At 43.1% G+C, this 25,124-nt stretch overlaps 1 pseudogene; it reads right to left on the bottom strand.

The window, feature by feature from the left end:
- Positions 1-206: 206 nt before the first annotated feature.
- Positions 207-324, bottom strand: LOC126238011 (5S ribosomal RNA; annotated as a pseudogene).
- Between the last annotated feature and the right edge of the window lie 24,800 nt (positions 325-25,124).

Raw genomic sequence — 25,124 nt, 5'->3', positions numbered from 1 at the left:
GTACTATTATAATCTCCAGCACTATCTCAGCGATGAGGCTGGTTAAAATTACCCATGCCATCTCCTTCAAGCCATCCCCCTGGTTGAAGGAGTATATTGATCTGAATACAACACTGAGGGCTTCCATGACGTGTGACTTTGAGACACCCTCAGTTCATAGGCATCGGAGGTGCTACTTCTCTATCAAGGGCTGAATGCACCCCACTTGCCAACAGCACTCGGCAGACTGGATGGTCTCCCATCCAAGTGCTAGCCCAGCCCAACAGCACTTAACTTTGGTGATCTGATGGGAACTGGTGTCACCACTGCGGCAAGGCTGTTGACATGATGAAGTGCCATGGTGAAGAATTCGACACGTCTTCATACATAGCTAATAACCCTTACAGTATTATTCCACAGAACAAGAAGGTTATTGGCATAATGAAAGATGTGGCGAATGGGTCACTGATTGTGGAGTTCGTTGGTCTGTGACCAAAAATGTAAACATATCATACATTGGAACGTGCCACCCAGAGGCAGGCTAAAGGTGTGCATCATAGGGCATTGAGAGCCCTCAGTATCAAAGACTATTTGCAGTGCCTGTACGTCAGTGTTCACAGTGCTGCTTCGCAATCACAGAATATGGTGTAGTAAACTAGTATTTGATTGAGAGGGTATGAGGTGAACACTGTGCTTAAGTTGGCCTGTCATCTCATGGCCATAAAAGGATCATCTGTGATGGTGGGATTGAAACTCTTGCATACTCACACTATTCACTTGTTGAGAGGGAAGGGGTGGAGGAACTCTGAGTGAGAGAATGAGACTGGGTGAAATGTTGGAGGACAGTCGACCCTTTTATCATAGTGTAAATAATTTTGTGTGCACGTAAAAATTTATTTATTTATGCCTGCCATATGTGTGAGGAATGTGTACTGTGTAAACTCGTAAATATGTGTCTTCTAAAAAAAATCTGTGGACCATACTTATCTACAATAATTGTACTTGTAAAATATGTGTGCACCATGTGCATCGACAAAAAAAATTGTACATCGAGTAAATAGAATAGCTTTTTTGAGTTTCACAGACCAACAAAATTGTTGTATAACAACTGTTACCATTCGGACTAACTCTTCACTTGGAAAGGAAGTATGATTTGCACAAGCGAGTACTAATGTGGTGTTCACTAACAGACAACATGCAGGAGCTAAGAATTTTAACTGCACATTACAATACATAGATTCGCTAATGAAATTTATCATAAATAATCCATCACAAATTGAGAGGGACAGTGATCTCCATACCTATAACACTAGAAGGAAAAATGACCATATTAAACATTAGTAAAGCTGTCAGTGGCTCTGAAATGATTTCAGTACGCAGCAACAAATTTTTCTGATCATTTGCCTGGCAGATAGCAAAACAAGTTTTAAATCTAAATTAAAATCATCTCTTCGGGACAAGTCCTTCCATTCCATTGCCCAATTTCTGCTTAAAAACTGGTGGTCAGTAAAAAATATTGTTTTTAGTTGTAGTTGCATGAGTAGGACTGAAAAAATAAAGCGTTCATTAATGTTAACACTTAACTTGTATACATATATTATAAACTGACTCGTGCCACAAAATAAACATTCACATGATCTATGGAACATGTAACTAACTATAGTATGCCAGCGAACGAAAATAAGTCAGAATGACTACTGAAGGCTCCATGATAAACTTTATTGGATCAGTTTCACAGGAATGATTTGTCTGCATACACGTCTGCTGATAAAGTCTTAAAATGATGCCAAAAAATTTCCTTTAACTTTTGGGAGAAACATGTGCTACGTAAAACAGACACAAGATAGATGGATAAGTCTGGATATCAGCTACTCAAGAAATGTCTGCATTTTGGCTAACTTGAGAATGTGTATGTTCTTGTGGTGGACCGACTGATGCAGTTATGTCTTTGTCAGGATTCTCCCAAACAGTTTAGGATGACATACTTTATGGAAACATTCGGTGATCTGTCTCTTATTTATGACCTATGATTAATGTAATTTGTCCAATTTTAGCGAAAAAACTAACAACATTCTTTTGTTCATGCCTCATGCTTTTTTGTTAAATGGGCATAATTCAGACATATGAGTGGCGCTAAATGGAGTCGAATTATATTTGATCTGGCAGAATTAAACATATCGAAGCATCTGTTTACAGAACTCTAAGCACTAAATCGTTCGTTGGTTAGTAAGTTCTTCACACCAAATCATCCATGCTGCTAAAGTTTTATGAATTTATTTGTAAAAGTATAGACAATGGAAATTAAACTGTCCTGTGGTGGCTCTCCTGCTCCAAGTCGGCCCGTTTGACGTCCTACCCCCTTAACAGAGCCGGAACTGGAACATTTTTATGACTACTCACAAATCGCCATTCGTCTTCAAAATATTTAAAATGATCACTCTCCCCCCTTACAAACTACTGTATGAGCGCTCTTGGACACAGGAGAATTCGCAAATGCAGTTTGACTGACAAGGAGAGGGCGCCTACTTGTTATCGTAGAATTCGTCGAAATTCATGGTAGGTGTAGGGTGTGGTGAGACATAAAAGTGCCCTACGTGGGAACGTCAGATGGCCAAGCGTTTAGAAAATAAAAGGAATTTTCATTCGGATCTATTACCATGTGTAGCTTATCAATTGTCACTGTGGCAACTTACTGAGGAAGCAGTGTTTGGCTCAGCGGTAAGCGAACGGATTTGGCTTGTAAGGTTCGCGGGTTCGTCTCCGCCCAGCTACAAGTATTTTTGTGCTCCTTCTTCAAAATCCGGTAAACGGACAACAGATTAGTACAAAAAACATTTAACTGATGTGATGAAGCCCTACGTGAAGGAGAATAAATGTCTTCTGTTGACTGACTCGTGGGGAGGACAAACAAATCCACAAATATACGACGAACTGTTCCAAGATGAAGACAGATTGCCAACGTGCGATATCAAAGAAATTCCCCCACAAATGTACGCCACTCGTGCAATACTGTGATTATATATCTGATAAAAAATGTCAAAACTGCACTTGACTCATCGAGAAAGAAGAAGAAATGACTCCCCGAGAAGCTTGCATCAAACTACATTCCATTGTACATCACCAGATATCCTCGCACGTATTCAGCGGCATGCTGCGTTACGCGTGTTTCGCTGCTGGACTGTGTGATGAAAGAAGCTGTTTTCGGAATGTCAGTCATGTTTGTTTTTCTATGGAGACATTAAAAGAACCATGTCACTGCAAAAAGGCGGTGTTTATAAAGTTCGCAAGATGCGATCAAAATTATTGCTTCTCTTCTTGATAAATATCACGCCGATAAATGTAATAGATCAGTTGCAAAAGAATGGAAGTATCGATTTAATACACGACGTTCCCGTGTACGTGTTAATTACTCCCTTTTTAAATTTTTGCAGTCTCGCATTTCATCCTATGCCTATACTTTTTGTGCTATATAAATTAAAAAAATAACGTTTATGATGTTGCGGTTAATTGTGATGTCAGTAGTGTACGCATTGCCAAGGAGCACAAAAGTATTTACCAGCGGGCGGAGACCTGCGACGCTTTCAATGCGAATCCGATCTCTTATCGCTGAGCCAAACACCGCTTGCTAAACACATTGCCACAGGGACAATTGATAAGGTCCCCATGGTGATAGATCCGTATAAAATTTCCTTTTATTTCCTAAACGCTTGGCGATCTGGAGTTTCCACTTGGGGCACTTTCTTGTCTCACCACGCCCTACATGTGCGATAAATTTGGACGAATTCGGTAATGACGAGTTAACCATGCATCTAAATACATAAAATGAATTCGCAGTTGCGAATAAGTACTACCAGCAACTGTAGAATGGAAAATTTGTATTGGACCGGGACCCGAACCCGGAGTTTTCGCTTATCGCGAGCGGTCGCCTTACCATTTTGGCTGTCCGTTCATGGCTCACGGCCAGACCCAAACCTCCATATGTCGTCAACCATACTTCTGCGACCTGTATTCGTACATTCATTATGTATATTTCCGTACAGGTCAGACGTTGTGCCTGAAAGTCGCTTGCCCGGTAGATAAATACGATAGCGCAGTGCCTGTGTTATCCTGATTACGATACAGAATTCCTTTGGACATGCACGCACGTTAATTTTGTTGCGTGAAGAGATCTTGAAATTAAAATAGTTGTGTCAGTGGTTTAGTTTATTGGTCCTTAACACATGGGATTACTCGCCTACCAAATTCTATTACACACACTCTAATATTGCTGTTTAAATTTAGATTCCCATTTAGATAAGCCACTGTTCATTTCTGTCATTAACTAGATCTATGTGCAGTTAAGCTGATATTTCTGTCATGTTTGAGAAGAAGTAGTATGTCTTTGTCATGCTCTTGCCTATCTAACTTGATATATTTTTGATATAATTTGATTGCATCAGAAAGTAAAATACTATAAAGAACTTTTTTCTTGTTACTGCTAGAAGACGGTCGATTTATAGTTCTATAAGCGAAACAAGTAGCAACTTAACAAAAGGTTTTGACAGCAGCTGATGGTGATACTAATAATAATAATGGCGTGTGACGAGGGCCTCCCGTCGGGTAGACCGCTCGCCTGGTGTAAGTCTTTCAATCTGACGCCACTTCGGCGACTTGCGCGTCGATGGGGATGAAATGATGATGAAGATTAGGACAACACAACACCCAGTCCCTGAGCGGAGAAAATCTCCGACCCAGCCGGGAATCGAACCCGGGCCCTTGGGATTGACAGTCTGTCTCGCTGACCACTTTTTTTTTTGGGGGGGGGGGGTGGTGGACTGCTAACTACTGACATTTAGCAACTTTACAGTACAGCAATCAACTGTTTGTCCAAATTCAGTCGAATTTCTTAAGAATTAGTTCTCAGTTTTTCTATTCGGTGATACAAACATACACACACAGACGAACACAAACACAAGACAAAATCGTTCGGTCGGGATTAGAATCCACGACCTCCGGAAAAGCGTCTTAGTCAAAGATAATTGGTATAGGCTTGCGTATTCAAATACAGAGATATGTAAACAGGCATAATAAGGCGCTGCGGTCGTCAGCGCCTATATAAGTGTCTGGTGCAGTTGTTAGATCGGGCCGGCCGAAGTGGCCGTGCGGTTAAAGGCGCTGCAGTCTGGAACCGCAAGACCGCTACGGTCGCAGGTTCGAATCCTGCCTCGGGCATGGATGTTTGTGATGTCCTTAGGTTAGTTAGGTTTAACTAGTTCTAAGTTCTAGGGGACTAATGACCTCAGCAGTTGAGTCCCATAGTGCTCAGAGCCATTTTTTTGTTAGATCGGTTACTGCTGCTAGAATGCTACATTGGCAGGTTATCGAGATTTAACCGAGTTTGAACGTTGTGTTATAGTCGGCGCACGAGGGATGGGACACAGCATCTCCGAGGTAGCCATGAAGTGGGGATTTTCCCGTACGACCATTTCATGAGTGTATCGTGAATATCAAGAATCCGGTAAAACATCAAATCTCCGACATCGCTGCGTCCGGAAAAAGATCCTGCAAGAACGGGACCAATGACGGCTGAAGAGAATCGTTCAACGTGACAGAAGTGCAACCCTTCTGCAAATTGTTGCAGATTTCAATGCTGGGCCATTAACAATTGTCAGCATACGAATCGCTCAACGAAACATCATCGATATGGGCTTTAGGAGCGGAAGGCCCACTCGTGAACCCTTGATGACTGCACGACACAAAGCTTTACGCCTCGCCTGGGCCCGTCAACACCGACATTGGACTGTTGATAACTGGAAACATGTTGCCTGGTCGGACAAGTCTCATTTCAAACTGTATCGAGCGGATGGACGTTTACGGGTATGGAGACAACGTCATGAATCCATCTACCCTGCTGGTCAGCAAGGGACTGTTCAAGCTGTTGGAGACTCTGTAATGGTGTGGGGCGTGTGCAGCTGGAGTGACATGGGACCCCTGATACGTCTAGATACGTCTCTGACAGGTGACACGTACTTAAGCATCCTGTCTGATCACCTGCATCTATTCATGTCCATTACGCATTCCGACGGACTTGAGCAATTCCAGCAGGACAATGCGACACCCCACACGTCCAGAATTGCTACAGAGTGGCTCCAGGAACAATATTCTGAGTTTAAACGCTTCCGCTGGCCACCAAACTCTCCAGTCATTAATATTATTGAGTATATCTGGGATGTCTTTGCAACCCGCTGTTCAGAAGAGATCTCCGCCCCTCGCACTCTTACCGATTTTTTTATTTATTTTATTTATTTATTTATTGTTCCGTGGGACCAAATTAAGGAGAAGTCTCCATGGTCATGGAACGAGTCAATACATGAAATTATAACACGATATTAGAAACAGATAAAATGAAATATATAAAAAAAACATATTCAGGTGACAAGTCGTAAGTTTCAATAAAGAAAATCAACAGTGTAACACTAGAATTTGCTTAATTTTTTAGCTCTTCCAGGAGCTCCTCGACAGAATAGAAAGAGTGAGCCATGAGAAAACTCTTCAGTTTAGACTTAAAAGAGTTTGGGCTACTGCCAAGTTTTTTGAGTTCTTGTGGTAGCTTATTGAAAATGGATGCAGCAGAATCCTGCACTCCTTTCTGCACAAGAGTCAAGGAAGTGCATTCCACATGCAGATTTGATTTCTGCCTAGTATTAACTGAGTGAAAGCTGCTAACTCTTGGGAATAGGCTAATGTTGCTAACAGCAAACGACATTAAAGAAAATATATACTGTGAGGGCAATGTCAGAATTCCCAGACTATTGAATAGGGGTCGACAAGAGGTTCTCGTACTTACACCACATATAGCTCGAACAGCCCGTTTTTGAGCCAAAAATACCATTTTTGAATCAGAAGAATTACCCCAAAAAATAATACCATACGACATAAGCTTATGAAAATATGCGAAGTAGACTACTTTTCGTGTTGAAGTGTCACTTATTTCAGATACTGTTCTTATGGCAAATAAAGCAGTATTTAGTTTCTGAACAAGATCCTGTACATGGGCTTTCCACAACAGCTTACTATCTATCCGAACGCCTAGGAAGTTGAACTGTTCCGTCTCGCTTATAATATGCCCATTCTGTCTGATCAAAATATCGGTTCTTGTGAAATTGTGAGTTAGAAACTGTAAAAACTGAGTCTTACTGTGATTTAGCATCAAATTATTTTACACAAGCGACGAACTTATTTCATAAACTACATTATTTGTTACTGTTTCAATATTACACACAAGATCCTTCACTATCAAGCTGGTGTCATCAGCAAAAAGAAATATTTTTGAATCACATGTAATACTAGAAGGCATACCATTTATATAAATAAGAAACAGCAGTGGCCCCAGCACCGACCCTTGGGGAACGCCCCACTTAACAGTGCCCCATTGGGACTGAACATCACTACCACTCTCAATATTGCGGAGAATTACCTTCTGCTTTCTGTTCTTAAAGTAAGAGGCGAACCAATTGTAAGCTACTCCCCTCAGTCCATAATGGTCCAACTTCTGCAGTAATATTTTGTGGTCAACACAGTCAAAAGCCTTCGTTAAATCAAAGAAAACACCTAGCGTTCGCAACCTTTTATTTAATCCGTCCAAAACCTCACAGAGAAAAGAGAATATAGCATTTTCAGTTGTTAAACCATTTCTAAAGCCAAACTGAACATTTGACAGCAAATTATGTGAATTTAAATGCTCCAGTAACCTTGTATATACAACCTTCTCGACAACTTTAGCAAACACCGATGGCATAGAAATAGGTCTAAAATTGTCAACATTATCCCTGTCTCCCTTTTTATAAAGTGGCTTCACTACCGAGTACTTTAATCGGTCAGGAAAGCGACCACTCCTAAAGGAGAAGTTACAGATATGGCTAAGTACTGGGTTAACATACATAGAACAATACTTCAGTATTCTGCTAGATACCCCGTCATATCCATGAGAGTTCTTGGTCTTTAGTGATTTAATTATTAACTCAATCTCCCTCTTGTCAGTATCATGGAGGAGCATTTCAGGTAACAGTCTCGGAACACTTTTTTCTAAGACCGCTATATGATTCCCTGTTGGAACTAGGTTTCTATTTAGTTCATCTGCTATATTCAGAAAGTGATTATTAAATAGTGTACATATATGCGACTTATCAGTAACACGGACATTCCCACTACGCACTGATTCTATATCCTCGACCTGTCTCTGCAGACCAGCCTCTTCCTTTACGGCTGACCACATGGTTTTAATTTTATCCTGAGACTTAGCTATTCTATCTGCATACCACATACTTTTTGCCTTCCTAATAACATTTTTAAGCACCTTACAATACTGTTTGTAATGGGCTGCTGCATTTAGATTTTGACTGTTTCTAACGTTTTGATATAATTGCCACTTTGTTCTACAAGATATTCTTATGCCTCTAGTCAGCCACCCAGGCTGCCTGTTTGTGCTAGTACCCTGTTTTTTACGTTCTAACGGAAAGCAACTTTCAAGGAGCATGAGAAAAGTCTTGAGAAAAGCATTATATTTATCGTCTACTGTATCAGCGCTATAAACATCTTGCCACTCTTGTTCCCTGATAAGGTTTACAAAGGTCTCTATAGCAACTGGATCAGCTTTCCTAAACAGCTTATGACTGTATTTAACACGTGTTGCAGCACAAAAATCTTTTAGAGTTAAAATTTGTGCATCATGATCTGAAAGGCCATTCACCTTTTTGCTAACAGAATGCCCTTCTAGTAATGAGGAATGAACAAAAAGGTTGTCTATGGTTGTTCTACTGTTCCCTTGCACTCTCGTTGGAAACAATACGATTTGCATAAGATTATATGAATTAAAGAGGTCTACCAGCATCCTCTTCCCTGCACAATCACTTATACAATTAATATTGAAGTCACCACATATAACTAACTTTTTGTATTTCCTATAAAGTGAACCAAGAACCTCCTCTAGCTTTAGTAAAAATGTTGTGAAATCGGAGTCTGGGGATCTATAAATAACAACAGTTAGAAGTTTAGCTTCGTTAAATTTAACCACACCGGCACAACATTCAAACACCTTTTCAGTGCAGTACTTTGAAACATCAATTGACTCAAATGGGATACCGTTTTTCACATACATGGCTACTCCCCCACACCGCAAAAAGCTCTTCGAAAAGCTGCCAGCCAACCTGTATCCTGGTAAAGGAAGCCTCTGAACTATCTCCTTATTTAAGAAGTGTTCAGATATACCAGTAATTTCAGAGTCAACATGTATAAGCAGTTCACTAACTTTATCTCTAATACCTTGTATATTTTGATGAAACATACTAATTCCCTCATTACTCGGATACCTAAGCTTTGTCAAAAGTGGTTCCTTTGTTAGAGAGACTTCCCTTAAGCAGGAATACCTATCAGCTGACTTCAATCTAAAAAAAGGTGGAGCTCTAACACCCACTACTGCTGGAATTTTCCCATGAGTGATCCCACCAACCCCACCTATGCTGTCACCTATAAGCTTTGCCAACCTCCCCTTCCCATACCTGTTGAGGTGCAGGTCATGTCTAGTGAAACCCGTCCTGCTGATTGACTCCACCGACACCACTGAAATGTGACCCATGCTTTCTGTCATCAGCGCACCCCCAAGTCTCATGTTATTAGGCCTGACGGCTGTATTAAGATGAGGCCGATCGTGACGCTGAAACAGTTCCACGAAATGCACATTCGTGTTGCCAGTGTGAGTGGCTATCTTTTCCAGGTCACCTTCTATGTTATACTCCCCATCCCTATCAATACTATTACCAGCCCCACCCACAATCACTACCTGATCCTCTTTAGTAAAATCCCTACATAACCCCCCTATGTTAACAATCACCTGAGCCAATCCTGCATTAGGCTTCACAATGCTGGTGACCCGGTACTCACTCCCCAGCACTTCCTGCAACTGCTGGCCTACATCTCTGCCATGAGAACTACCTAACAGCTGAACCTTCTTCTTCCTCTTCGACTTTGCAACTGTTCTAGCCACCATAACTACTGAGGTCTGCTGCATACTTCCTACATCTACAGCTACTAGAGATTCCTCTCCACTAGGCTCTGACAGTTGGTCATATCTGTGTCATTTATGGGCTGACCTACAGGATTCATGGTGTCAATTCCCTCCAGCACTACTTCAGACATTAGTCGAGTCCGTTCCACGTCGTGTTGCGTGCTAGCGGGGGCCTACATTATATTAGCCAGGTGTAGCAGTTTCTATGGCTCGTCAGTGTATAAATGCCTCATTAATGCAATTCGAGAGGGCGGCAGAAAAATTAAAGACGACATACATTGAGATTTATTAACAACACGTCTCTTGTTTTAAATCTTGTACCTTCACTCTTCTGTTCTCGTCCGTCGTGGTGTACGGACGTATTTTGTTCTATATGTGTCTAACAAATAACAAGTGGATAGCTCGTGGAAGAGAAGTATTTTATTTCTACGAGCTCCAAGTACACCTGTTCTCCCCCTGTAGCCATCATGAACCATTGCAGCAAATCTTAGGATGCACGGGAACAATTTTCAAGAAGGCGGCCGCCCCATCGTCATCGGCATTGTCGTGCTACTTGTAATATTATTGGGATTTCCGTAGTATGAAAGCTGTGAGTACCCTTGGAAAGGCATTCACCTATCTTTATATTAAATGATCAACTTATGAGATGAGACCTATTCTTTGAAAGATATTTGTTTTATATAATTTACGTAACTGTAAAGATGCGCATCTAGCGCGGACGCTAATACATCGATTACGCAGTCAAAGAAACATTTTAACAGAAGCTGAATTGAACGTTCCGCTTCGATCTAAATAAAAGATGACAGTAAAAACTTTTGTAGATCTTCAGATTTTATCGTACTTCTGCTTGTAATGTGAAAGCGTAAAGCCAGAAAAGTGAGCGGTCTTGCCAGTGTGCAGAAAACAGTTATTAATTAATAAAATTAAAGTAATTTATGTTCGATACTGTAAATCGGCAAGTTATTGTTATGAAGGTGTTGAACGGTGCAAGAATTGTCTCGAAGGAAGGAGAAAAGTAATGACTGTAATTTGTGATAAAAACGTGAACCATGAAACTAGTAGAGGACAGGCTGAAATCTGATCGCACCATACAGTTAGAAAATTACTTATGTAAGTTATACTGTTTATAAATAAGCCCTAATTGCTTGTGAGAATTGTTTGAATATATTTAGTGTTTACCAGATTTCTTATTCTATTCTTTTCCTTTATATTTTTTTACCTCCATGTCATTTTATTTTTGTAAATATCAAACAGCCTTTACTACAGTAGAGAATACTGCGGCATCCTGGTCGTAGACAGAAGGCCGCTCCTTGTCTTCAATACAACTTATAGCTGCCCCATTTATTAATGATTTCATTTGCAAATGCAATTCTTTTTTATTGTTCATTGTCAAAGGTCCCTTAGGTGATTATAAATTTCAGACTGATTACGTTAAGAAATCCGTGTTGTTCTTTTCAAAATAATAGAAGCCTTTGCGTAATCAAGAAACTAGCCTCCTTCTGACAACGATCAGGAGCCGACCAGAAGAGGGATGTCTTCGACCGCTTTCGTGTTTCCTGTGGCAAAGCTGTGCTAAACTGGGAACACGACATTCTAGTATGAAACACAATATATATATATATATATATATATATATATATATATATATATATATATATATATACTCCTGGAAATTGAAATAAGAACACCGTGAATTCATTGTCCCAGGAAGGGGAAACTTTATTGACACATTCCTGGGGTCAGATACATCACATGATCACACTGACAGAACCACAGGCACATAGACACAGGCAACAGAGCATGCACAATGTCGGCACTAGTACAGTGTATATCCACCTTTCGCAGCAATGCAGGCTGCTATTCTCCCATGGAGACGATCGTAGAGATGCTGGATGTAGTCCTGTGGAACGGCTTGCCATGCCATTTCCACCTGGCGCCTCAGTTGGACCAACGTTCGTGCTGGACGTGCAGACCGCGTGAGACGACGCTTCATCCAGTCCCAAACATGCTCAATGGGGGACAGATCCGGAGATCTTGCTGGCCAGGGTAGTTGACTTACACCTTCTAGAGCACGTTGGGTGGCACGGGATACATGCGGACGTGCATTGTCCTGTTGGAACAGCAAGTTCCCTTGCCGGTCTAGGAATGGTAGAACGATGGGTTCGATGACGGTTTGGATGTACCGTGCACTATTCAGTGTCCCCTCCACGATCACCAGTGGTGTACGGCCAGTGTAGGAGATCGCTCCCCACCATGATGCCGGGTGTTGGCCCTGTGTGCCTCGGTCGTATGCAGTCCTGATTGTGGCGCTCACCTGCACGGCGCCAAACACGCATACGACCATCATTGGCACCAAGGCAGAAGCGACTCTCATCGCTGAAGACGACACGTCTCCATTCGTCCCTCCATTCACGCCTGTCGCGACACCACTGGAGGCGGGCTGCACGATGTTGGGGCGTGAGCGGAAGACGGCCTAACGGTGTGCGGGACCGTAGCCCAGCTTCATGGAGACGGTTGCGAATGGTCCTCGCCGATACCCCAGGAGCAACAGTATCCCTAATTTGCTGGGAAGTGGCGGTGCGGTCCCCTACGGCACTGCGTAGGATCCTACGGTCTTGGCGTGCATCCGTGCGTCGCTGCGGTCCGGTCCCAGGTCGACGGGCACGTGCACCTTCCGCCGACCACTGGCGACAACATCGATGTACTGTGGAGGCCTCACGCCCCACGTGTTGAGCAATTCGGCGGTACGTCCACCCGGCCTCCCGCATGCCCACTATACGCCCTCGCTCAAAGTCCGTCAACTGCACATACGGTTCACGTCCACGCTGTCGCGGCATGCTACCAGTGTTAAAGACTGCGATGGAGCTCCGTATGCCACGGCAAACTGGCTGACACTGACGGCGGCGGTGCACAAATGCTGCGCAGCTAGCGCCATTCGACAGCCAACACCGCGGTTCCTGGTGTGTCCGCTGTGCCGTGCGTGTGATCATTGCTTGTACAGCCCTCTCGCAGTGTCCGGAGCAAGTATGGTGGGTCTGACACACCGGTGTCAATGTGTTCTTTTTTCCATTTCCAGGAGTATATATATATATATAACTACAGACGCGAAATTTAACCGACAGGAAGAAGATGCTGTGATATGCAAATGATTAGATTTTCAGAGCATTCACACAAGGTTGGCGCCGGTGGCGACACCCACAACGTGTTGACATGACGAACGTTCCCAACCGATTTCTCATACACTAACAGCAGTTGACCGGCGTTGCCTGGTGAAACGTTGTTGTGGTGCCTCGTGTAAGGAGGAGAAATGGGTACCATCACGTTTCAGACTTTGATAAAGGTCGGATTGTAGCCTATCGTGATTGCGGTTTATCGTATCGCGACATTGCTGCTCGCGTTGGTTGACATCCAATGACTGTTAGCAGAATATGGAATCGGTGGGTTCAGGAGGGTAATACGGAACGCCGTGCTGGATCCCAACGGCCTCGTATGACTAGCAGTCGAGATGACAGGCATCTTATCCGCATGGCTGTAACGGATCATGCAGGCATGTCTCGATCCCTGAATCAACAGATGGGGACGTTGCAAGACAACCATCTGGACGAACAGTTCGACGACGTTTGCAGCAGCACGGACTATCAGCTAGGAGACGATGGGTGCGGTTACCCTTCACGCTGCATCGCAGACAGGAGCGTCTGCGATGGTGTACTCAACGACCAACCTGGGTGCACGAATGGCAAAACGTCATTTTTTCGGATGAATCAAGGTTCTGTTTACAGCATCATGATGGTCGCATCTGTGTTTGACGACATCGCGGTGAACGCACATTGGAAGCGTGTATTCGTCATCGCCATACTGGCGTATCACCCGGCGTGATGGTATGGGATGCCATTGGTTACACATCTTGGTCACCTCTTGTTCACATTGACGGCACTTTGAACAGTGGACGTTACATTTCAGATCTGTTACCATCTGTGGCTCTACCCTTCATTCGATCCTTGCGAAACCCTACATTTCAGCAGGATAATGCACGATCTGTTGTTGTAAGTCCTGTGCGGGCCTTTCTGGGTACAGAAGATGTTCGACTGCTGCCCTGGCCAGCACATTCTCCAGATCTCTGACCAATTGAAAACGTCTGGTCAATCGTGGCCGAGCAACTGGCTCGTCACAATACGCCAGTCACTACTCTTGATGAACTGTGGTATCGTGTTGAAGCTGCATGTGCAGTTGTACCTTATCACACCATCCAAGCTCTGTTTGACTCAATGCCCAGGCGTATCGAGGCCGTTATTACGGCCAGAGGTGGTTGTTCTGGGTACTGATTTCTCAGTATCTATGCACCCAAATTGCGTGAAAATGTAATCACATGTCGGTTCTAGTATAATATATTTGTCCAGTGAATACCCGTTTATCATCTGCAATTCTTCTTGGTGTAGCAATTTTAATGGCCAGTAGTATATATATATATATATATATATATATATATATATATATATATATAATCAGATTAAAATAGAAGAATTGAAATATATTTAACTTATTTGTTTTTTTTTCTTTTATCATACTAGATACCAGAGAGAAGAGGTATTTAACTTTAATAGGAAGAGACTTTAAATACTAATATCTTAGTTGAAGTTGCAAAGAGCTGAGAGCAGTACCAATCGTCATGTCCTGTATTGTGTTTGTGTAAATGAAAAGCTTTACCAATAGGCAGGTGCTGCTGATTATGATACTATCGTCATATCTTTCTCTCTCGCCAAATTAAATGTATTTTTCTACATACCAGAGCCCTCTGATAAAAATATGATTCGTTTTTCACAACTCGTGATTAGTTATAGATATCTGAAAGTGATGATTAATTGATCGAAGGTAGTAATCACTTGTGATAGTTTGAAACTAAGACTGTTGTAATAAATATTTCTCGTAAATTGTGGCATTGTTCATTACAAATAGAAGAATTCAGTGTGTTGTCTAACAATAATCGGATCCCCATAATTTCTGTGTTAGCTCTGCGCATTCTGTACTTGACAAGGTAGCATAAAAGAATATAAATAAAGCGCAAACATCGGAAATTAACGTCAACTAGCTCCGAGTGTTAGCGTCTACCCCACACCGACTGTTAGCTAGTGCATAACTCGACTGCTTAGTTGCAGCTGCCCAACGCGTTTCACGCATTGTCGACTATTTCGACAGTTGCCTACATCGGAAAAACGTATCGCGCTACAGAAAATTCGGGAGGCAAGATTTCCGACAGACTTCGCTCAAACTAAATAGTGCCGGTACACCGCTCGTCATTACTTTCGCTTTTGGTTTATTTATCCTTTATTCACATTTTACGCTAGCTGTCCATTCTGTCCAAAAGTTCTTTTAAATTTTCAATACTATATCCGTCTCTATTAAAACGTTAAATCCTAATCCTGTTCACGGTTGTCGAGGGGGGTGCACTCGTCTTCCTACTTTCCCTTAGTGATGTTTGGAAAAGCTTTGAATCCTGCAAGCGGTGTCATCCCTCTTGCGCTCTAATTCTTGTTCGGAAACTAACTTTCTTTTCCCATATCACTTCTTCAAGATAACAGCTAAATAACAGTAATGTTACATTGCGTATTGTATACATACGCTATTGACCGTAATGCATGAGAACATACGACGGAGCGTAATATCTAGATATAGGACATTTTTCTGTAATTAAATCAGACCAGGTGGATTGAACTACGTTTTTCGCAACTAGTTTCAGGTAACGTCCGTACCGATAACTGTAACACAGCCAGCGGCAAATTTTTTCCGTGTTCTTGGCAAATGCAATTTTCTTCTGACATTGTTGTTGATTGTGCGTCGATAAGCCCAGACAGAAGGAAAGATAAGCACACTCATCCATATATGCTAAGCGGCGTCAGAGTCGTCAGTGAGACTGCCGAAATAAGGCCCGTCCAAGGATAAGTTAAATTGCAGGAAGGATAATTATTTGGGACTAGAACCAAGTGCGAGGCAGGAAGGGCGGCGCGGAAAGGTGTCAAGGATAAATTAACTCCACAGACATGAAAAGGACACACGTATTAGTGCGTTGCGTCAGTGAATGCGTGACTAGTAACTGAGGCTCGTTTAACATGACTCATGTAGGAGCATTCAGCTATACCACAGTTGAAATCTATACGTTATGTGTAAACTGCCTACCTCCACATTTACGTACATGCAAGCCATCACACTGCATGGCGGGACATATCGTGTACTGGCGCTACTCATTCCCCTTCTTTTACCACTCGGAAATGAGCGAGGAAAACACGAGATCTATGAAATTCCGAGCGAACCCTTATTTCTTTGATCTTGTCTTCGCAGTTCTTGTCCGAGATTTATGTTGGCCGCAGTAGGATCATTGTACGCTCTCACAAATGCCGAGTCTTTAAACTTTCTCAAAAGGGTATTATGAAAAGAATGCCGTCTGCCCTACAGAGATTTTCATTTGAGTTCATAGGGCGCTTCCGTAATAATCAGGCGCTGCTCAAACCTACCGGTAGCAAATCTAGCAGCATGCCCCTTAATTGCTTCGATGTCTTTCCTTAATCCAATCAGGCGGGAATCCAAAACAATCGAGCAGAACTCAAGAAGGGGTCGCACAACGCGTTTCTCTTATATTCATTTATTTATAGACGAGCTACGCTCTCTTAGAATTCTTCCTATGAACTGAAGTCGACTGTTCGCCTTTCCTATAACTAACTATAAGTGCTCGTTCCATTTCATGTAGATCTGCAATTTTACGCCTAGATTTTTAATCGACGAAACTGTGTCATGCAGCACACCAGTCATTCGAACATTCCTGAATTGTTTCTCCTAATCATCCGCAATAACTTCAGTTTTTCCACATTTAAAGCAAGCTGCCATTCATCGCGCCAAACAAATTCTGCCTACGTCACCATGTGCTGATTTTTATGTTACTAATATGAATGTAGCTGCCACTTTTGTTTTAATAATCTATAATTGTACCTTTATACATCTGCTTACATCTAGCATACACAACGAGTTTACCGCGAGATGTGGTGCATTTTCATACATACTCCGCAAACTATGAAATACACGGTACCAAATGTTAGAGCTTATTCCCCGGCCAGGCGAGTAAGGAGCGCGGGAAGAATGACTGCTTAAATATCTCTGTGCTTGTTATGATTAGTCAAATTTTGTCTTCGTGCTCCCTACGGGATAGTAACGGAAGGGGCTGTAGAATATCTCTAGATTCTTCATTTAATACTGATTTTTACAATTTTGTAAGCAGGCTTTCACGAGGCAGTTTGAGTTATCTTCAGGAGTCTGCCAACCCAGGTTTTTCAGCGTTTCCATGAGGCTCAAATAAACCTACGACCATTCTTGCTGCCGTTTACTGTATACGTTCAGTATTCTCTGTTTGTCCTATCTGGCATTGGTCCCATACACTCGAGCAATTTTATAACAAGGAAACATCACCGTCTTGACGTATTTTAAAGAGAAAAAACCACATTTGCAATAAAGCAGCACCAGAAATCATCCAAAGCGAAAATTTGGGCCATGATTGAGCGAAAATTTCGGCCATAGTTCCGATAGTTCGCAGTTGTGACTTTTAAACTCGTGCGTGCCGGTTGCTTGTCACTCGGCCCACCCCAATGCCGTCGCCAAATCCCTGAGCATGAAGTATTACATAGTGGGGTGACAATCAGAGCCATGATATTTGCGGGATGTTGAAGGCAAGGGAATAGGAGGGGGAAGAGGGTCACTTCTGCCCAATGTGTTGGAAATCTTATTTGAGAACACGGGTTATTTTACGCGAAAAAGAGGGAAGAACACTACTGGCCATTAAAATTGCTACACCAAGGAGAAATGCACATTATAAACGGGTATTCATCGGACAAATATACTAGAACTGACAAGTGATTACATTTTCATGCAGTTTGGGTGCATAGATACTGAGAAATCAGTACCCAGAACAATCACCTCTGGCCGTAATAACGGCCTTGATAGCCTGGGCATTGAGTCAAACAGAGCTTGACTGGCGCGTACAGGTACAGCTCCCCATGCAGCTTCAACACGATACCACAGTTCATCAAGAGTGACTGGCGTATTGTGACGAGTCAGTTGCTCGGCCACCATTGACGAGACGTTTTCAATTGGTGAGAGATCTGGAGAATGCGCTGGTCAGGGCAGCAGTCGAACATTTTCTGTATCCAGAAAGGCCCGTACAGGACCTGCAACATGCAGTCGTGCATTATCCTGCTGAAATGTAGGGTTTCGCAAGGATCGAATGATGGGTAGAGCTACGGGTCGTAACATATCTGAAATGTATCGTCCACTGTTTAAAGTGCCGTCAATGCAAACAAGAGGTGACCAAGACGTGTAACCAATGGTACCCCATACCATCACGCCGGGTGATACGCCAGTATGGCGATGACGAATACACGCTTCCAATGTGCGTTCACCGCGATGTCGCCAAACACGGATGCGACCATCATGATGCTGTAAACAGAACCTAGATTCATCCGAAAAAATGACGTTTTGCCATTCGAGCACCCAGGTTGGTCGTTGAGTACACCATCGCAGGCGCTCCTGTCTGTGATGCATCGTCAAGGGTAATCGCAGCCATGGTCTCCGAGCTGATAGTCCATGCTGCTGAAAATGTCGTCCAACTGTTCGTGCAGATGGTTGTTGTCTTGCAAACGTCCTCATCTGTCGACTCAGTGATCGAGACGGGGCTGCACGATCCATTACAGCCATGCAGATAAGATGCCTGTCAGCACGTTTTAGGTGTCGCCACCGGCGCCAACCTTGTGTGAATGCTCTGAAAAGCTAATCATTTGTATATCACAGCATCTTCTTCCTGTCGGTTGAATTTCGCGTTTGTAGCACGTCATCTTCATGGTGTAGCAATTTTAATGGCTAGTAGCGTAATGTGAGCACACATTGTCTCAACTTCACGCAGATATACGTTCAGTATTAGTCTGCAACATTTTTCTGATTTTTAAACATAGAGGTTGCGGTGCTGTGCCCTTCCTGCTTTTTTTAAAATTTAGATGTCTTAAAATGTTGTTTTGACTTTTTTTGTAAAAGGTACCGGCACGGCGTACCGCCGCGTACGGTCACAAATCAAGAGCACTACATGAATAAACCTAAACAACAGGAATTATTGTGAAATGAAATTAATGATTTTCGACTTAGAACTTAATCATGCCAATCACGGTGAAGAATAGTGCAACTCCTGCAAATGAGCTTGTACTTCACTTAAGCAGTGCCAGCTTTACGAGCCAAAGAACAAAACGCAGAACAGTAAAATTAATAAGTAAATAGTGTTACGCTACTTCTTAAGCGACACACTCTTTCATTTCACTCATTTACGCTGCTTTTATGAACTACCACATAAAAACACAACAAAGAGACCTCAGGCATCGGCTGCAGATTAGAAACCTCGCACTCGGACGCAATGAACAAAGGACGTTACCAATGCCAAAACAGCATTTCAGTGGGTGTTCAGAGTAGCCTAGTCCGTCGCTGGTGTAGCCGCTTCGATATCAAGTATCCTGGATCACAGGCCTAAATACTGGTGCCCACATAGCCTGTAAAGAAGAGGCTGCGATTGAAGGATATTATGCTGGCCAAAGTTCACTTCGACATTCAGGAGTTGTGCCGAGCTTTAAACCTGCGGACAAAACCCTTGTATACGCGGAAGCCAAGTACACCCAGTGGTTGACAGTATCTTTTTCCACCTGATGATGTTGGCAATACACAAACTGCAGTGTCTTCTTCTCGGTGTTTTAAAGTTCCACTTGAAGGTCCCGAAAGACTGATTTTCTCTCTTTCCACTTTTCCAAAGAGCGATAGCTCGTTTCATATACTCCTCTTTTATAGACAGGGGCAACTGGTTTGTTGTTGTGGTCTTCAGTCCGAAGACTAGTTTGATGCAGCTCTCCATCCAAGATCCTGTGCAAGCCTCTTCATCTCCGTATAACTACTGCAACTTACATTCTTCTGAATCTGTTTGCCGGCCGGAGTGGCCGTGCGGTTCTAGGCGCTACATTCTGGAACCGGGCGACCGCTACGATCGCAGGTTCGAATCCTGCCTCGGGCATGGGTGTGTGTGATGTCCTTAGGTTAGTTAGATTTAATTAGTTCTAAGTTCTAGGCGACTAATGACCTCAGAAGTTAAGTCGCATAGTGCTCAGAGCCATTTGAACCATTTTTTGAATCTGTTTATTATATTCATCTCTTTGTTCCCCTCTACGATTCATAACCTGCCTCGAGATGACTGGGTGTTTGTGTTGTCCTCATCATTTCATCATCACTCACGAAAGTGGCGAGATTGGACTGAGCAAAGGTTGGCAATTTGTACGGGCGCTGATAACCGCGCAGTTGAGCGCCCCACAAACCAAACATCATCATCATCATCATCTACGATTTATACCCCCCACATTTCGCTCCAGCACTAAACTGGTGATTCCTAAATATCTCAGAATGCATCCTACCAAACGGTTCCTTCTTCTAGACATGCTGTGCCAAAAATTTCTTTTCTTTCCAGTTCTATTGAGTACCTCCTCATTAGTTAGTGATATACATCTAATCTTCAACATTCTTTTGCATCACCACATTTCAAAAGCTTCTATTTTCTTCTCGTCGAAACTGTTTATCATCAATGTTTGACTTCCATACATGGTTACATTCAATAAAAATACGTTCAGAAAAGACGTCCTAACGCTTAAATCGACATTCGATATTAACAAATTTCTCTTCTTCAGGAAAGCTTTGTTTGCCACTGCGAATCTACATTTTATATCCTCTCTCATCAATTATTTTACTGCCCTAGTAGTACAACTCGTTCACTACTTTAAGTGTCTTGTTTCCTAATCGAATTCCCTCTGCTTCGCTTGATTTCATACGACTACAAATATGGTTCAAATGGCTCTGACCACTATGGGACTTAACATCTGAGGTCATCAGTCCCCTAGACTTAGAACTACTTAAACCTAACTAACCTAAGGACATCACACACATCCATGCCCGAGGCAGGATTCGAACCTGCGACCGTAGCAGTCGCGCGGTTCCGGCCTGAAGCGCGTAGAACCGCTCGGCCACCGCGGCCGGCAATACGACTACACTCCATTACCCTTGTTTTGCTTCTGTTGATGTTCGTCTTACATCCTCCATTCAAGACCCTGTCCATTCCATTCAACTGCTCTTCCAAGTCCTTTGCTGTCTCTGACAGAATTACAATGTCACCGGCAAACCTCAAAGTTTTTATTTCTTCTCCCTGAACTTAACTTCCTACTCTAATTTTTTTAGCCAACGATACTACACCTTCACAACAGATTTCATCATAACCCATGTCCTTGTTTATACACCGGTGAAGCTGTTCGATGAATGTGAATGTGGTGAACGGGTAGTTCCGTTATCGTCATCATAATCCTCAAGTAAAGAAACATCGAACGAAGTGCTCTATTTTCCTTAACATCTGACACGTCTTCATCCATGAAGTCGTCTATAACTGCTGCAACGAAACTGTAAGTTGTGAATATCAGCATAAATAAAGTCCCATACGCTTTTGTTTGTCTAGTACAAAAGTTAGTCGTATAGCTGTATACAGGATGTTCGGAAAGTCCCGTTCAAACTTCTGGGAATTGTAGAGGAGAATGAACACAAAATATTTTGAATAGGAATCCATGTACGGAAACGTCATCCAACGATGCTACAGAGCGTCAAAATTATTGGCGCCGGCTCCTGTAAATGTGCGGACGTGCAGAATGATTCCGTGATGATGTTACGAGCGTTCAAGGGTGGTGGAGAAGGATAAATATATCAATCTGAACTGCTGACAGTGGAATACATGTACTGGTACTGTTGTTGCTAAGATTGTAGGACAGGGTATTTTCAGAGATGGTAGTATGGACCAAAACAAGAAAAAAACCTCCAGTAAACGTGGGCTTTAAAATGCATACCTTAAGAGGTATGGGCACTTGTTCAATAGAAGAGATGAGTTTCACTTTAGCGAAGGTGAACAAGTGCTCGTAGCTCCTCAGATATTCATTTTAGATCCGATGTTTAGTAGGCATTTTTTCTTGTTTTTGCCCATACTACCAACTCTGAAAATTGCACATCCTACATTTCTAGCAAAAACAGTATGGTACATGTATTCCATTGTCAGAGATGTCAGAAAGATTTCCGCTAGTAGCTTTCGACTCGTTCGTTTCCGGACCAGGGACCCTTACCTCAAATTGATACATTTATCCGTCTCCATCATCCACAAAAGCTTGTAACATCATCACGGAATTATACATATACGTTATGTACATACGTTTACAGGCGCCGGCGCCTATAACTTTGACGCTGTGTAGCATCGTTGGATGACGTTTCCGGACACGGGTTCCTATTCAAAATATTATGGGCTCACTCCCCTCTACAAGTCCTAGAAGTTTGTAACGGGAATTTCCAAACGCCCTGTATAATGATGCTCACCAGTCACAACTTTCTGGAGCTCTCCTTCTTTGATGTTGCAATCTGACGGTCACTCCTTAATGCTCACTATCATTTGTTGCTTCATCCACAAACCTCGTACTCACTCCGCTGTACATTACTTCACTCCAGTGCTTAATTTCTGAAATGTTAGGTGCCGTAATGCAGCTACTAAACGATACAACACCCTATACAACCCCCTCCCTCTCTCCGCCCCCCCCCACCCTCCCGCCTCACGAGCCAAAGTAGTTACCGTAGTGTTGCCCTCACTAGTTGCATGGGAAAGACCTCCGCCGCCTTGTGTGGATGTTGGAGTCCCGGCAACTCTTTAGTCGCTTTCAGTGTGGGTTCAGGAGGTTTCGTTCCACCTTCGATAGCCTTGACCTCCTGGATGCGGCTATACAACAAGCTTTCTTGCGCCGTCATCACCTTCTAGGTGTATTTTTTGACATCGAGAAGGCCTACGATACTACTTGTAGGCGTCTCATTCTGGAACAGCTTTACGAATGGGGGTTTCGCGGTTGTCTTCCTCTTTTTATTCAGTCTTTCCTATCGCCACGATATTTTAGATACCGAATTGGTAACGTCCTGTCTGATCGCTTTGAGCAGGAGAACGGTGTCCCTCAAGATAGCGTTTTAAGTGTGACTGTCTTTACCATAACTATTAATAGCATTACCTCCATAGTGAAAAGTCCTGCCCAGTGTTCCTTGTTTGTGGATGATTTCTCTGTGTTTTGCTCTTCTTCGAGCCTTGCAGCGACAACGCGTCAGTTGCAACTTACTCTTAGACGTTTGGATTAATGGTTGCAGAAGAGTGGTTGTAAGTTTTCCACCGAGAACTCCGTGTGTGTTCTTTATCATCGTTCTCGTTCGATTTTAACTTATCCTGAGTTGAGGATGAGGGACACTGTCCTTGCTTTTAAAGACGCGAAGAGAATCTTACGTGGTTACTTCATCTTAAATACATGAAACGACGATCACTTAAGGATTTAATTATTTTAAAATATCTTAGCCACAGTACATGGGGAGCAGACAGTTTTACAGGGCATTTGTGCGATCTCAGCTCGGTTATGGGTGCACGGTGTATGGGTCTGCAAAGCCTTCTTCCTTAAAGATGTTGGACGTTGTGCACCATGAAGCGCTTAGGTTGGCCACTGGGGCATTCAGAACTAGCCCCATGCAGAACTAGCCCCTGTGCAGAGGCTGGTGTACCGCCACTTAATATGCGGCGACGGCTACTTACGGTGCGCCAAGCGTATAAAACTATGTCCACACCATACACACCTGCATACCATACCGTTGCTCAGCTTCCTCTGGCACGGCTTTTTCATAACCGGCAACGAGCAACGAACCCTATGGGATTCGCGCACAGGATTGCCTCTCTGAGATGGATATGGCTGGACTTAATGTTTTCCGTCGCGGTTGGAGCAGATTTGCACCTTGGCTCCTCCAGAGACCCAGACTTATTTTAGACTTGACTAATTTTAAGAAAGATAGTACACCAGATTTTACATTCCAATCTGTTTTTTTAACATTTTAAATATGCATTACGGTTTTACCGTCGTTTCCATCGATGGCTCCAAACAAGGAATTTTCCTTGGCTGTTCTGTAGTGTTCCCTGATCATGTTACCAGGATTCGCCTCCCTGATGAATATACCGTTTTCGCAGCGGAGCTCCACGCGATTCTGAAGGCACTGGAACAGATGAATCGTATTCGGGGCAATCGGTTTCACATCTGCTCCGATTCTCTTAGTGTCTTACAATCATTGCAGAATCTGTACCCAACTGAGCAGATGTTCCAGCTGATATATATCCAACTGTACTTGCTACAACGGCGGCGGCTACCAAGGAGGCCTGCAGAGAGCAGGATGTGGTCCAGTGTCCTATTCCCTTCTGCACTCCACAAGAAGTGCATGGAGTTGTTGGAGGAAGAATGGCTGGCGGTGACGGCCAATAAACTGCGGTTGGTGAAGTCAACAACTCGGCCGTGGTGTTCCTTCCGCTGGTTGCTCAGGCGGGAAGAGGTGACCCTCACACGTCTTCGGACCGGGCACTGTCCTCTCACACATAGCTTTCTATTAAGGCGGGAGGATACCCCGTTTTGTGATGGATGTGGAATGCACATCTCTGTCCGCCAAATTTTAACAGACTGCATTTTGTACCGTGATGCAAGTGCAGAAGCACAAATTGATGGGGATCTGCCCTGTATTTTAGCTAATGACGAGACGAGTGTATCTTGGGTTTTAAGGTTTTGTGATGTGTCTGGTCTCTGGCCTAAACTTTTAGGCTAGAGGTTTTAGTGTATTGCAGAGTGGCTGGCTCCTCCGGTTTTTCCTTGCGGTTAGCCAGCCACTTCCGTCTGCTATGTTGTTTTAGCTCCTTCTCCCACTCTCTTAGTGTCTTGTCCATGTTTTACTGCTGATGGCATGCTTCGTCCCATGCTTCGGTGTGGGTAGGTACATATTTTTTCAACCTTGTTACCTGTGTTTTACATTCCGTTATATCTTCCTGTTCTGAGTATTTCCTTGACACCCGTCTCACACTGTTATTGAGCGAGCGCTGAATACCTTGCCGTCGTGCGCCCATACAAACCTCCCCATCACATTTCCCATCTCAACCACAAGAAACTCCTAAGTATCGATTTTT

This window comes from Schistocerca nitens, chromosome 2 (assembly GCF_023898315.1).
Source record: "Schistocerca nitens isolate TAMUIC-IGC-003100 chromosome 2, iqSchNite1.1, whole genome shotgun sequence".
Taxonomy (NCBI): Eukaryota; Metazoa; Arthropoda; class Insecta; order Orthoptera; family Acrididae; genus Schistocerca; species Schistocerca nitens.
The sequence above is the reverse complement of the archived record's forward strand: the minus strand, read 5'-3'. Positions and strand labels throughout refer to the sequence as shown.